The following is a 15,393-nucleotide window of genomic DNA, read 5'->3' as shown; positions in this document are numbered from 1 at the left end:
TGTCATCATTTTTCTCCATGCATGCCACCTTTTTCTAGGTTGCATCTCCCCCTTTCTTCCTTCCTCTTGTGTTTGAAACAGGAGGTGGAAGAATTATTTCTTTTTTGATAGCACCAGTTCCGATGTGTTCAGTATTTTCTACTTGCTCGGCATTATTGTCATGCTGGGATTTCTCTGCTTGCTTTAGTTTTGCTGCTTCTTCTTCTTCTTCGTTGAGCATGTCAACTTCCTCTATCAGTGCCCTCATACCAGACAACGCTCTGTGGCACCCAGCGTCGGACCTTGTCGCTCTGTTTGCAAGGTCCATTGCTGTTTCTGTCAGCAATTTTCTAGGGGAAAAAAGCGAGGTTCCATCTGGTGCTGTTTGTTCGTAGTCTCTTCTGACAAATGTTGCATCTGATCTTGCGTTACGGGTGTATCTTTTCATGATGTACACCTCAGGAATGTTGAGTACTCTCAAATGAGAAAGCATGCATAAGACATGGACGCAGAAGAGGCCTGCAGACAAACACATGATTTTTTTTGTTCTGTAAATGAACTACATGAAATTAGTAAACATATTTTTTTTCATTATTTGTTCATTTTTTAAAGAAGTGAACTTCATTTAGTTTTGTGAATTACACATGCATATGTACTTTTAAAGTTCAATAAGTTAGCTTTCGTGCATGACTATGAGAATCTAGAATTTTTTTTGCTAGGAGTCTCACCTGTGTGTGTCCAGAGTTTGCACTCATATTCGTAGACACCTTTCTCTTCATCGGCGACCACTTGGAAATTATGCCTTGCCCAGTTAAATGCATCCGATCTGTTGTAGTGGTGTACGAGATACTTTGTCGGGCTCTTAGGGCACCGTTCTGCTCTAAATGCAGTGCTACGGTAGAGTGTTTCTTTGAAATCTGCAAACACTGCCCTTGTATACACTTTTGATAGCTGAACTTTGAAGCCAAACTTTGTTGTTATTTTACCTCTGACTACATGATCACAAATGCACTGTTACGATCCGGAGAAATGAAAAAATTGTTTGTTTTTGTAGTCATATTTTTAAGCAGTTTTTGATTGACATTTTGTTTACCTCATTTGCTACTGTCTCTGCGTGCTCGACGGCCTTCCTGGTCTGAATGCACTTGTCCACATGCTGAGCAAACAGATGGAGATCATGCTTCTCCCTGACAAAATTTTTCTTTAGTATGTGGTTCATGCTCTCGCTTCTCTGTGTGGAAGTCATCCGAGCACACAAAATTTCCTTGTAGTAAGCTGAGATCCACTCGTGCCTGTCATCCAGCAGTTCCTTTCCTTGCTCCCTGGAAATGCAACATAGGGACACGTCATTTGGCCGCTTCCTGTAGAGCTCGCCATCCTGGATGCAATAAGCCGTGGCCTGCCGTGCCACACACCCCGCCTCCTCCTCGTTCTCCGGAAGAATCCCTTGCATCAGGTAGTCCTTGAGCTCTGGGATCCAACATCCCTCCTGAGGCTCCAACGCCAGGAGTAGGCGTGCCCCTGAGGCCGGGCCGCAGACCAGAGCTCCCAAGGCAGGCGGCTGAGGAGGCTCCTCCCTTGGTTACGCCATGCCCGATAGCGACGGCACCGCCGAGGGCTTGAAGAGCCGCTCCTCGAAGACGCCAGGTTCCTGCGGAAGCCATGTAGACGCCCTCTTGGCAATGTCGTCGGCCTCATGATTGGTTCGGCGAGGCACATGCTGCAGCTCCAGCCCCCAGAACTGTTTCTCCATCCTGCGGACTTCAGCGAGGTAAGCTTCCATGTGCTCGTCCTTTGGCTCGTATATCTTGTTGGAGAAGTTGACGAGGAGCTGTGAATCGCCCTTGATGGTGAGGCACTTTACCCCTAAGGCGATCGTGGCTTTCAAGCCTGCTATCAGGCCTTCGTACTCTTCTATATTGTTGGAGACCTTCTCTCCGCGCTGGAAGCAGAGTTGCACGGTGTAATAGAGTTTATCATGAGTGGGGGATACGAGCACCGCGCCAGCTCCCGCGCCATGTCGGGAGAACGCCCCATCGAAGTACATGACCCAGCCGTTCGGCGCTTCGCTTCCTAGGGAAAGTGACCGGTCTTCGCCTGCCTCGAGACCCGGTGCTTCTGCTATTGGGGAACATAATAATTTCAAAAAATTTCCTACGCACACGCAAGATCATGGTGATGCATAGCAACGAGAGGGGAGAGTGTGATCTACGTACCCTTGTAGATCGACAACGGAAGCGTTAACTTTGGTTGATGTAGTCGTACGTCTCCACGGCCCGACCGATCAAGCACCGAAACTACGACACCTCCGAGTTCTAGCACACGTTCAGCTCGATGACGATCCCCGGGCTCCGATCCAGCAAAGCGTTGGGGAGGAGTTCCGTCAGCACGACGGCGTGGTGACGATCTTGATGTTCTCTTGTCGCAGGGCTTCGCCTAAGCACCGCTACAATATGACCGAGGTGGAATATGGCGGAGGGGGGCACCGCCCACGGCTAAGGGACGATCACGAAGATCAACTTCTGTGTCTATGGGGTGCCCCCTGCCCCTGTATATAAAGGATGGAGGAGGAGGAGGCCGGCCAAGGCTTGGTGCGGCCAGGATATGGAGTCCTACTAGGACTCCAAGTCCTAGTAGGAGTCCACCAAGAGGGGAGGAAGGGAGAAGGAAGTGGAGGAGATGGAAAGGTGGCCGGCCCCCTTTTCCCTAGTCCAATTCGGACCAGAGGGGAGGGGGGGCGCAGCAGCCCCTTGGCCCTTTCTCCTGTTCCCACTAAAGCCCATCAAGGCCCATTGCTTCTCCCGTAACTACCCGGTACTCCGAAAAATACCCGAATCACTCGGAACCTTTCCGATGTCCGAATATAGTCGTCCAATATATCGATCTTTACATCTCGACCATTTCGAGACTCCTCGTCATGTCCCCGATCTCATCTGGGACTCCGAACTCCTTCGGTACATCAAAACTCATAAACTCATAATATAACTGTCATCGAAACCTTAAGCGTCAGGACCCTACGGGTTCGAGAATGATGTAGACATGACCGAGACATGTCTCTGGTCAATAACCAATAGCGGGACCTGGATGCCCATATTGGCTCCTACATATTCTACGAAGATCTTTATCGGTCAGACCGCATAACAACATACGTTGTTCCCTTTGTCATCGGTATGTTACTTGACCGAGATTCGATCGTCGGTATCCAATACCTAGTTCAATCTCGTTACTGGCAAGTCTCTTTACTCGTTCTGTAATACATCATCCCGCAACCGACTCATTAGTTGCATTGCTTGCAAGGCTTAAATGATGTGCATTACCGAGAGGGCCCAGAGATAGCTCTCCGACAATCGGAGTGACAAATCCTAGTCTCGAAATACGCCAAGCCAACATGTACCTTTGGAGACACCTGTAGAGCTCCTTTATAATCACCTACGTTGTGACGTTTGGTAGCACACAAAGTGTTCCTCCGGCAAACGGGAGTTGCATAATCTCATAGTCATAGGAACATGTATAAGTCATGAAGAAAGCAATAGCAACATACTAAACGATCGGGTGCTAAGCTAATGGAATGGGTCATGTCAATTAGATCATTCACCTAATGATGTGATCTCGTTAATCAAATAACAACTCTTTGTTCATGGTTAGGAAACATAACCATCTTTGATTAACGAGCTAGTCAAGTAGAGGCATACTAGTGACACTCTGTTTGTCTATGTATTCACACATGTATTATGTTTCCGGTTAATACAATTCTAGCATGAATAATAAACATTTATCATGATATAAGGAAATAAATAATAACTTTATTATTGCCTCTAGGGCATATTTCCTTCAGTCTTCCACTTGCACTAGAGTCAATAATCTAGTTCACATCGCTATGTGATTAACACCAATAGTTCACATCTTTATGTGATTGGTTCACATCTCCATGTGACTAACACCCAAATGGTTTACTAGATTCAATAATCTAGTTCACATCGCTATGTGATTAACACCCAAAGAGTGATCATGTTTTGCTTGTGAGAGAAATTTAGTCAACGGGCCTGCCAAATTCAGATCCGTATGAATTTTGCAAAATTCTATGTCTACAATGCTCTGCACGGAGCTACTCTAGCTAATTGCTCCCACTTTCAATATGTATCCAGATTGAGACTTAGAATCATCTGGATCAGTGTCAAAAACTTGCACCGACGTAACCCTTTACGACGAACCTTTTTGTCACGTCCATAATCGAGAAACATATCCTTATTTCTCTAAGGATAATTCTGACCGCTATCCAGTGATCTACTCCTAGATCACTATTGTACTCCCTTGCCAAATCAGTGCAGGGTATACAATAGATCTGGTACACAGCATGACATACTTTATAGAACCTATGGCCAAGGCATAGGGAATGACTTTCATTCTCTTTCTATCTTCTGCCGTGGTCGGGCTTTGAGTCTTACTCAACTTCACACCTTGTAATACAGGCAAGAACTCTTTCTTTGACTGCTCCATTTTGAACTACTTCAAAATCTTGTCAAGGTATGTACTCATTGGAAAAACTTATCAAGCATCTTGATCTATCTCTATAGATCTTGAAGCTCAATATGTAAGCAGCTTCACCAAAGTCTTTCTTTAAAAACTCCTTTTAAACACTCCTTTATGCTTTACAGAATAATTCTACATTATTTCCGATCAACAATATGTCATTCACATATACTTATCAGAAATGTAGTAGTGCTCCCACTCACTTTCTTATAAATATAGGCTTCACCGCAAGTCTGTATAAAACTATATCTTTTGATCAACTCATCAAAGTGTATATTCTAACTCCGAGATGCTTGCACCAGTCCATAGATGGATCGCTGGAGCTTGCACATTTTGTTAGCACCTTTCGGATTGACAAAACCTTCTAGTTGCATCGTATACAACTCTTCTTTAATAAATCCATTAAGGAATTCAGTTTTGTTTATCCATTTGCCAGATTTCATAAAATGCGGCAATTGCTAACATGATTCGGACAGACTTAAGCATAGATACGAGTGAGAATCTCTCATCGTAGTCAACACCTTGAACTTGTCAAAAACCTTTTGCGACAATTCTAGCTATGTAGATAATAACACTACTATCAGCATCCGTCTTCCTCTTGAAGATCCATTTATTTTTATGGCTTGCCGATCATCGGGAAAATCCATCAAAGTCCATACTTTGTTCTCATACATGGATCATATCTCAGATTTCATGGCCTCAAACCATTTCGCGGAATCTGGGCTCATCATCGCTTCCTCATAGTTCGCAAGTTCGTCATGGTCTAGTAACATGACTTCAGGAACAGGATTACCGTACCACTCTGGTGCGGATCTTACTCTGGTTTACCTACGAGATTCGGTAGTAACTTGATCTGAAGTTACATGATTAACATCATTAGCTTCCACAGTAATTGGTGTAGTAGTCACAAGAACAGATTTCTGTGATGAACTACTTTCCAATAAGGGAGAAGGTACAATTAACTTATCAAGTTTTCTACTTTCCTCCCACTCACTTTTTTGAGAGAAACTCCTTCTCTAGAAAGTTTCCGAATTTAGCAACAAAAGTCTTGCCTTCGGATCTATGATAGAAGGTGTATCCAATAGTTTCCTTTGGATATCCTATGAAGACACATTTCTCCGATTTGGGTTTGAGCTTATCAGGTTGAAGTTTTTCACATAAGCATCGCAACCTCAAACTTTAAGAAACGATAGCTTAGGTTTCTTGCCAAACCATAGTTCATACAGTGTCGTCTCAACGGATTTAGATGGTGCCCTATTTAACGTGAATGCAGCTGTCTCTAATGCATAACCCCAAAACGATAGTGGCAGATCGGTAAGAGACATCATAGATCGCACCATATCTAATAAAGTACGGTTATGACGTTCGGACACACCATTACATTGTGGTGTTCCAGGTGGCGTGAGTAGTGAAACTATTTCACATTGTTTTTTAACTGAAGGCCAAACTCGTAACTCAAATACTCTTCTCTACGATCAGATCGTAGAAACTTTATTTTCTTGTTACGATGATTTTTCACTTCACTCTGAAATTCTTTGAACTTTTCAAATGTTTCAGACTTATGTTTCATCAAGTAGATATACTCATATCTGCTCAAATCATCTGTGAAGATCAGAAAATAATGATACCTGTCGCGAGCCTCAATATTCATCGGACCACATACATCAGTATGTATGATTTCCAACAAATCTCTTGCTCGCTCCATTGTTCCGAAGAACGGAGTCTTAGTCATCTTGCCCATGAGGCATGGTTCGCAAGCATCAACTGATTCATAATCAAGTGATTCCAAAAACCCATCAGCATGGAGTTTCTTCATGCGCTTTACACCAATATGACCTAAACGGCAGTGCCACAAATAAGTTGCACTATCATTATTAACTTTGCATCTTTTGGTTTCAATATTATGATTATGTGTATCACTATGATCGAGATCCAACGAACTATTTTCATTGGGTGTGTAACCATATAAGGTTTTATTCATGTAAACAGAAAAACAATTTATTCTCTTACTTAAATGAATAACCGTATTACAATGAACATGATCAAATCATATTCATGCTGAACGCAAACACCAAATAACACTTATTTAGGTTCAACACTAATCCCGAAATTATAGGGAGTGTGCGATGATGATCATATCAATCTTGGAACCACTTCCAACACACATCGTCACTTCACCCTTAACTAGTCTCTGTTTATTCTGCAACTCCCGTTTCGAGTTACTAATCTTAGCAACTGAACTAGTATCAAATACTAAGGGGTTGCTATAAACACTAGTAAAGTACACATCAATAAGATGTATATCAAATATACTTATGTTCACTTTGCCATCCTTCTTATCCGCCAATCACTTGGGGTAGTTCCGCTTCTAGTGACCAGTCCCTTTGCAGTAGAAGCACTTAGTCTCAGGCTTAGGACTAGACTTGGGCTTCTTCATTTGACCAACAACTTGCTTGCCGTTCTTCTTGAAGTTCCCCTTCTTCCCTTTGCCCTTTTCTTGAAACTAGTGGTCTTGTTAACCATCAACACTTGATGTTTTTATTGATTTCTACCTTCGTCGATTTCAGCATCACGAAGAGCTTGGGAATTACTTTTGTCATCCCTTGCATATTATAGTTCATCACGAAGTTCTACTAACTTGGTGATGGTGACTAGAGAATTCTGTCAATCACTATTTATCTGGAAGATTAACTCCCACTTGATTCAAGCGATTGTAGTACCCAGACAATCTGAGCACATGCTCACTAGTTGAGCGATTCTCCTCCATCTTTTAGCTATAGAACTTGTTGGAGACTTCATATCTCTCAACTCGGGTATTTGCTTGAAATATTAACTTCAACTCCTGGAACATCTCATATGGTCCATGACGTTCAAATCGTCTTTGAAGTCCCGATTCTAAGCTGTTAAGCATGGTGCACTAAACTATCAAGTAGTCATCATATTGAGCTAGCCAAACGTTCATAACGTCTGCATCTGCTCCTGCAATAGGCCCGTCACCTAGCGGTGCATCAAGGACATAATTCTTCTGTGCAGCAATGAGGATAAACCTCAGATCACGGATCCAATCCGCATCATTGCTACTAACATCTTTCAACACAATTTTCTCTAGGAACATATCAAAATAAACATATGAAAGCAACAACGCGAGCTATTGATCCACAACATAGATATGCTAATACTACCAGGACTAAGTTCATGATAAATTAAAGTTCAATTAATCATATTACTTAAGAACTCCCACTTAGATAGACATCCCTCTAATCCTCTAAGTGATTCACGTGATCCAAATCAACTAAACCATGTCCGATCATCACGTGAGATGGAGTAGTTTCATTGGTGAACATCACTATGTTGATCATATCTACTATATGATTCACGCTCGACCTTTCGGTCTCCGTGTTCCGAGGCCATATCTGTATATGCTTGGCTCGTCAAGTATTAACCTGAGTATTCCGCGTGTGCAACTGTTTTGCACCCGTTGTATTTGAACGTAGAGCCTATCACACCCGATCATCACGTGGTGTCCAGCACGAAGAACTTTCGCAACGGTGCATACTCAGGGAGAACACTTCTTGATAATTAGTGAGAGATCATCTTATAATGCTACCGTCAATCAAAGGAAGATAAGATGTATAAAAGATAAACATCACATGCAATCAATATAAGTGATATGATATGGCCATCATCATCTTGTGCTTGTGATCTCCATCTCCGAAGCACCGTCATGATCACCATCGTCACCGGCGCGACACCTTGATCTCCATCGTAGCATCGTTGTCGTCTCGCCAATCTTATGCTTCCACGACTATCGCTACCACTTAGTGATAAAGTAAAGCATTACAGCGTGATTGCATTGCATACAATAAAGCGACAACCATATGGCTCCTGCCAGTTGCCGATAACTCGGTTACAAAACATGATCATCTCATACAATAAAATTTAGCATCATGTCTTGACCATATCACATCACAACATGCCCTGCAAAAACAAGTTAGACATCCTCTACTTTGTTTTTGCAAGTTTTACGTGGCTGCTACGGGCTTAAGCAAGAACCAATCTTACCTACGCATCAAAACCACAACGATAGTTTGTCAAGTTGGTGCTGTTTTAACCTTGGCAAGGACAGGGCGTAGCCACACTCGGTTCAACTAAAGTTGGAGAAACTGTCACCCGCAAGCCACCTCTGTGCAAAGCACGTCGGGAGAACCGGTCTCGCGTAAGCGTACGCGTAATGTTGGTCCGGGCCGCTTCGTCCAACAATACCGCCGAACCAAAGTATGACATGCTGGTAAGCAGTATGACTTATATCGCCCACAACTCACTTGTGTTCTACTCATGCATATAACATCAACATATATAACCTAGGCTCGGATGCCACTGTTGGGGAACATAGTAATTTCAAAAAATTTCCTACGCACACGCAAGATCATGGTGATGCATAGCAACGAGAGGGGAGAGTGTGATCTACGTACCCTTGTAGATCAACAACGGAAGCGTTAACTTTGGTTGATGTAGTCGTACGTCTCCACGGCCCGACCGATCAAGCACCGAAACTACGGCACCTCCGAGTTCTAGCACACGTTCAGCTCGATGACGATCCCCGGGCTCCAATCCAGCAAAGCGTCGGGGAGGAGTTCCGTCAGCATGACGGCGTGGTGACGATCTTGATGTTCTCTTGTCGCAGGGCTTCGCCTAAGCACCGCTACAATATGACCGAGGTGGAATATGGTGGAGGGGGGCACCGCACACGGCTAAGGGACGATCACGAAGATCAACTTCTGTGTCTATGGGGTGCCGCCTGCCCCTGTATATAAAGGATGGAGGAGGAGGAGGCCGGCCAAGGCTTGGTGCGGCCAGGATATGGAGTCCTACTAGGACTCCAAGTCCTAGTAGGAGTCCACCAAGAGGGGAGGAAGGAAGAAGGAAGTGGAGGAGATGGAAAGGTGGCCGGCCCCCTTTTCCCTAGTCCAATTCGGACCAGAGGGGAGGGGGGGCGCAGCAGCCCCTTGGCCCTTTCTCCTGTTCCCACTAAAGCCCATCAAGGCCCATTGCTTCTCCCGTAACTACCCGGTACTCTGAAAAATACCCGAATCACTCGGAACCTTTCTGATGTCCGAATATAGTCGTCCAATATATCGATCTTTACGTCTCGACCATTTTGAGACTCCTCGTCATGTCCCCGATCTCATCTGGGACTCCGAACTCCTTCGGTACATCAAAACTCATAAACTCATAATATAACTGTCATCGAAACCTTAAGCGTCAGGACCCTACGGGTTCGAGAACGATGTAGACATGATCGAGACATGTCTCTGGTCAATAACCAATAGCGGGACCTGGATGCCCATATTGGCTCCTACATATTCTACGAAGATCTTTATCGGTCAGACCGCATAACAACATACGTTGTTCCCTTTGTCATCGGTATGTTACTTGACCGAGATTCGATCGTCGGTATCCAATACCTAGTTCAATCTCGTTACTGGCAAGTCTCTTTACTCATTCTGTAATACATCATCCCGCAACCGACTCATTAGTTGCATTGCTTGCAAGGCTTAAATGATGTGCATTACCGAGAGGGCCCAGAGATAGCTCTCCGACAATCGGAGTGACAAATCCTAGTCTCGAAATACGCCAAGCCAACATGTACCTTTGGAGACACCTGTAGAGCTCCTTTATAATCACCTACGTTGTGACGTTTGGTAGCACACAAAGTGTTCCTCCGGCAAACGGGAGTTGCATAATCTCATAGTCATAGGAACATGTATAAGTCATGAAGAAAGCAATAGCAACATACTAAACGATCGGGTGCTAAGCTAATGGAATGGGTCATGTCAATCAGATCATTCACCTAATGATGTGATCTTGTTAATCAAATAACAACTCTTTGTTCATGGCTAGGAAACATAACCATCTTTGATTAACGAGCTAGTCAAGTAGAGGCATACTAGTGACACTCTGTTTGTCTATGTATTCACACATGTATTATGTTTCCGGTTAATACAATTCTAGCATGAATAATAAACATTTATCATGATATAAGGAAATAAATAATAACTTTATTATTGCCTCTAGGGCATATTTCCTTCATCTGCCCATTCTGCCACGAAATCCGCAAGTGCGGCTCCCTTGATGACCCTGGTCGTACTGAATTCCAGCTGAAATGCTTGTAGTTCGATGTTCCATTCAGCGACCCTTCCAGCTGAGTTGGGGCTCCTAAGTACCCTCTCCAAGGGGTATGCCGAGACGACCTTGATGGGGTGGCCTTGGAAGTAGTGCCGCAGCTTGCGTGAGGCCACCAATAGCACGGGGAGGAGCTTTTGAGGCATGGGGTAGCGCGCCCTCGCGTCCCGTAGCACTGTGCTGACGAAATACACGGGGTGCTCGACGAGGGTGAGGGTGCTGACGCAGCTTGTATCCTCCAGGGGTCGAGGCATCTCCTGAGGCAACGGAGCCCCCAGCTCTTGATCGTTTGAAGGAGCCTCCCACGCCCCGGGTGCGCCCTCCTGCTGCGGCTGCCCTTCTCTGGCTGTGGTCGCAGTCCGAGCGAGGCCATCTTGGCCTCGCTCTGCTTCAGCCTGGCCAGTCGATGCGGCCTTGGCCTGGCGCTCCTCCCTGACCGCCACCAGAGCTGCGCTAGCGGAGTAGGGCGTGGCTGCAAGGTAGAGCACCAGGGGCTCCTGAGGGCGAGGGGCTACCATCACCGGTGGGTTGGTAAGGTACCTCTTGAGTTCTTGGAACACCTTGTCGGCCTGTTTAGTCCATTCGAAGGGGCCTTTCTTCTTCATAAGCTTGAAGAAGGGCAGTGCTCGCTCCCCTAGCTTGGATATGAAGCGCCTTAGCGCGGTTATACGCCCGATGAGCTTCTGCATCTCCCTGAGGGTCTTCGGCGGGCTCATGTCCTCGACCGCCTTGACCTTCTCTAGGTTGGCCTCTATGCCTTTGTGGGATACTAGGAAGCCCAGGAGCTTGCCCGAGGGGACTCCAAACACGCATTTCTTCGGGTTGGGCCGTAGATCCACCTCGTTGAGGCTCGCAAAGGTTTCCTCCAGGTCCTGTATCAGGGTTTTTGCCTCCCGAGACTTCACCACGATGTCGTCGACGTAAGCCTTAGCGTTCCTCCTGAGCTGCCGGCCTAAAGCCATGTGCATCCGCTGCTGAAAGGTTGTGCCTGCGTTGCGCAACCCAAATGGCATGCACGAATAGCAGTACACCGCACACGAGGTTAGGAAAGCATTCTTCTCCACGTCTTCCACCGCCATCTTGATCTGGTGATAGTCCGAGAAGGCATCCAGGAAGCACAATAGGTCACACTCTACGGTGGAGTCAACTATGTGGTCAATGCGGGGGAGCGGAAATGGATCCTGCGGGCAGGCTTTGTTGAGGTTGGTGAAGTCTACACACTTGCGCTCCTTCCCCCCTTCTTTGGCACGACAACAGGATTAGCCAGCCAATCGGGGTAGCGGACCTCGCGGATAACCCCTGCCGCTTCCAGTTTCCGGGTCTCTTGAACGATGAAAGCCTGTTTCTCAGTAGACTGCCTCCATGCCTTCTGCTTCACGGGGCGTACGTTGGGGCACACGTTGAGGTGATGCTCGATCACACCTCTCGGGACTCCTGCTAACTGATCAGGTTCCCACGCGAACACCTTCTTGTTCACGCGCAGGAATCCGATCAGGGCCTTCTCCTGTTCGGGCTCGAGGTTGGCCACTATGGTGAAGGTGGCGCTGGTGGACCCGTCCTCGTCGACCGGTACTTGCTTGGTTTCCGCCTTGTCCTGGGTGAACAGCTGCTTCTTTTTAGCCGGCGCAGCCCCCTTGGGCTCAAGGGCGTCGGTGCTGGTGGGCTGTGCCACCGCAGCCGCCTTGAAGGCAAGTTGGAGCACCTGCAACGCATCCCTCGCATCTCCTGGCACGGTGAGGACGCCGCTGCTCCTGGGCATCTTCATGAGGTTGTACGCTGGGTCAGTTGCCACCATGAACCAGGCCAAGGCCGGGTAGCCGAGGATGGCGTTGTAGGGGAGGCCGATGGGGGCGATGTCGAAGTCGATCAGCTCTGTGCGGAAGTTGTCGTAGGTGCCGAAGGTCACTGGGAGGCGGATCTGCCCCAAGGAGGTGGTGGAGCCGGCTCCGACGCCTGAGAAGGGCCTACTGGGCTGGAGCCGCTCCGGTGGCACGTGAAGGAGGCTGAAGGCCTCCACCGAGAGCATGTTGAGGCCGGCACCACCATCGATGAGGGGCCTGGTGACGGCCACTTGGCAGATGGTGGGGGTGCACAGCATCGGGAGTGCGCCCAAACCGGAGGGGTTGAAGGGGTGATCATCCGCGCTGAAAGTCAGATCGTCCTCGGGCGCCGCCCAGCCCCGGGGGGCCTCTTGGCGCTTGGACGCAGCGCTGATCTGACGGGTGAATGGCTTGACGTGGTGGCTCGAGGGTGGTGCTTGGGAACCACCCAGGAGAGCCGCGACGACGGGCGGCGCTGGCGCGGTGAAACGGGCGAGGAAGAGGTCGCGTAGCTCCTCCCAAGAGGTCACAGAAGCTATCGGTAGGTGGAGGAGCCACATGCGCGGGACACCGGTGAGGGCCATGGGCAACCAGTTGGCCATCACCCGGTCGTCGCCCCCAGCCTTGAGGACGGCGTCCTTATACGCCAGGAAGAAAACCAGCAGGTCCGTCGCGCCGCCGTAGCGCGGCGGCATCTTGGGCTTGAACTTGCGTGGCCACTTCACCCGTCGCAAGGCGGGGGCCAAGGCCTGGAGCCCCTGGCCCCATCGCCGGCGTCTGCTGCCGGAGCGGGCGGCGCGTTGTCCGCCATGAGGACAGAACACGGTGTTGGTAGAGAGCAGGCCGTCGAGAGGGAACTCCGGTGCACCCCTACCTGGCGCGCCAAATGTCGGATTTCGGGTTCCGGCAGACCCTTGAGGTTCGAACACTAGGGTGCGCGCGGAGATCTCTCCCCTACCGATCTACGTCCGATCCTCTCATGCGAACTAAGATGAAAATGATGAACAGCACAAGAGACACGGGGTTTATACTGGTTCGGGCCACCGTTGTGGTGTAATACCCTACTCAAGTGTGTGGTGTGGTGGATTGCCTCTGGGGCTGATGATGGACAGTACAAGGGAAGAACAGCCTCGCGAGGTGTGTTCTTGAGCTGGTGCAGTGTGTTCTACTTAGTCTCTACTGGGTTTCCCCCTCCCCACTCCTTTGTGGAGGCTAGCTCTATTTATAGAGGCCCTGGGCCTCTCCCCGAATAATTGAGTGAGAAGGGCGCCAACAATTGGCCATTTTGAAGGGGAACATCTAGTACAGGTTATCCTGACCGAAGGTGGTCTTCGGCTGCCAAAAGCACTGGTGATGACGCCGTCTTGGGCTCCATGGTGACCTCCGTCCGGCCGTCCGACTGGTCTTGGTCTCGTTGCACCGGAATGGTAACCTTTGCCTGATGCCTTGGCCTGTAATTGCCCCCTTCGCACCAAAGGGGAAATAAGTACCCTGCGCAGGCCGGCGCCCGCCTGGCCTTGATCGTCATGGCTTGCATCTTGGGATCCTCATGAGGTACCCTTGCATTGATCACTTCGCCTCCTCGCGAGCCTGCTTGATGAGGCCGCTCTTGAGGAAGCTTCCTGTCGTCCGCCCCATGAGGCTTGGCTCCTCGCGAGGGTCTTGAGCTTGGGCTGATGAAGATGGGTCACGCTGGGCCCCCCCACCTGAGCCACGCCGTAGGCCGCAGGCAGGCAAGTCTGGGGACTCCTGTTCCCAGAACACCGACACATATAAATAACAAAAGTTTGTTTAGTTTTTCCTAGGAAATTAGTCATTTACATGATTCGTCCTAAAATCTCATGTGTAATGGGCAAAAAATTCAAAAGAAATGACAATGTGTTTATGTCCAAAAGAGCGCTCCTGATGAACAAAGCAACATAGATGGTAGCGACAATAGTGAAGGCAAAAGAAAAAAATTATATGCAATATCAGTTTTTTCTTTCTAAATTGAACAATGGAAATAAGTACAAATAATATGTGCAAGACCAGAAAAGGACAATATATGACTGGACTGAGGTATGGAGAATAGTTTGCATTCAATGAGTATATGCGGCAATCAACACATTACATTAATTACTTAGACCATAAAGCATTTTTTGTGTGAAACCAAAGAGCATATTATATAGTAGAATGAGTGTTGTGGAATAATTTGAATGCATCACACTTCATTAATTGAATAGAAAAACACCACGTGTTGATGACATGAATGGAGGGAAAAGAAGCAGTTTATGTATGAACCATCGACATTTTATTTATCCAATTTTTATGCATTAGAACTAGGTGTTTCCACCTAATTTGGTGTCTAATTACACACCAATAGAAAATAATAAAACTATAGATTTGGAGAAGTATTGGTAATCAAGTGTTCCATCGTTTTGGAGGAGGTAGTCAAGCATTCCTAGCATTGGCCATTAATATATGAACAAAATGTCACACCATAAGTTGATGTAGCAATATTCCTTTTTTAATACAGTACAGACACAAATGCTCATAAGACGCTCATACACTCACCCCTATGAATGAACGCACGCACACCCTATCCTTCTGAGCACCTCTGGAAAAGTGAGTCAACACATTATTTCTATATTGACGAAGTCGCCATAGGCGCCTTCTGAGTCAACAGGAATGTCTTCTCCCATTGAATGCACATCATCGGAAGGACTTGAACTCTGATGGGCTGGAGATATCACTATCCTCCTAACCAGCTAACCACAGGATGGTTCGCGAAGTAGTAATATTCTTTAAGATAAAAAGCAACACTCCACGATTATTTACTCAAGACCATGTCAACATCAAGCATTACATAATGATAATTATATGCAAAGTCTAGCCGCCCAAA

Source organism: Triticum urartu, chromosome 5 (assembly GCF_003073215.2).
Source record: "Triticum urartu cultivar G1812 chromosome 5, Tu2.1, whole genome shotgun sequence".
NCBI classification, from domain to species: domain Eukaryota; kingdom Viridiplantae; phylum Streptophyta; class Magnoliopsida; order Poales; family Poaceae; genus Triticum; species Triticum urartu.
The sequence above is the reverse complement of the archived record's forward strand: the minus strand, read 5'-3'. Positions refer to the sequence as shown.